Source organism: Primulina huaijiensis, unplaced genomic scaffold, assembly GCF_012295235.1.
Source record: "Primulina huaijiensis isolate GDHJ02 unplaced genomic scaffold, ASM1229523v2 C13142142, whole genome shotgun sequence".
Taxonomy (NCBI): Eukaryota; Viridiplantae; Streptophyta; class Magnoliopsida; order Lamiales; family Gesneriaceae; genus Primulina; species Primulina huaijiensis.
This window is the reverse complement of record NW_027341915.1, coordinates 1-664: the sequence shown is the minus strand read 5'-3', so window position 1 is coordinate 664 and position 664 is coordinate 1. Positions and strand designations below refer to the sequence as shown.

Sequence of the window (664 nt, the reverse complement as noted above, 5' to 3'; positions counted from 1 at the left end):
ACCACAAATAGTTGGTTCATTAATTCTTCCTGGCACCAGAAAGTTAGCAAGTTGATTACCAAAATTAGCTCACAAAAAATTGATATGACATGTGGGTGTAAAACTAGAAAGAGAATGATCCAACCAATCACCTCTATCAACAACTATAGGTTCGCAGCAGTAACCACAGACCAGACATCTAAACACCGCTTCCCTAATCTCTGGTATGATGGAACTACACCGAATAATCATTCCTTTCAAAGAAATCATCTTCTCAACATCTAATTAAAAAAAAAAAAAAAAAGTAAGCAGTTTCATTCACCCCAGGGCTGGTGTGTAAATTTAATGGAGTGAGTTAAAACAATTATTGAAGCTGACCAGATGGGTTGAGGTTTCTCATGGAAGTTGAGCTTTTAAGACTGAAAATTCTAGCTTGTATATGTTTCTCAAACAAAGGATTAATTCGACTGACCATATCCATCAGCACGATATCAAAAATGGCTAAAACCTCGAGAGGGAATCTAACCATCTTAATATAAAGATCACTATCATAATCAAACACGTCATGCGCATCAATATCAAGTGAGTCGCCCTCAATTTCGATTACATGGTTTATAGACATCATATACTTTCCCTCAAGCTGCTGAGGATTCTCCCTGAAATGCCGCAAAAACCTCAGAATCGC

At 37.2% G+C, this 664-nt stretch overlaps 1 long non-coding RNA gene across 1 annotated transcript; it reads right to left on the bottom strand.

Annotated features, from left to right (window-relative positions):
- Positions 1 to 631, bottom strand: LOC140965418 (uncharacterized). The gene is made up of 3 exons (XR_012173072.1): positions 358 to 631; positions 132 to 260; positions 1 to 29 (listed from the first exon to the last, which is right to left on the bottom strand). It is a non-coding gene; the product is annotated as an uncharacterized lncRNA (long non-coding RNA).
- Positions 632 to 664: the final 33 nt, after the last annotated feature.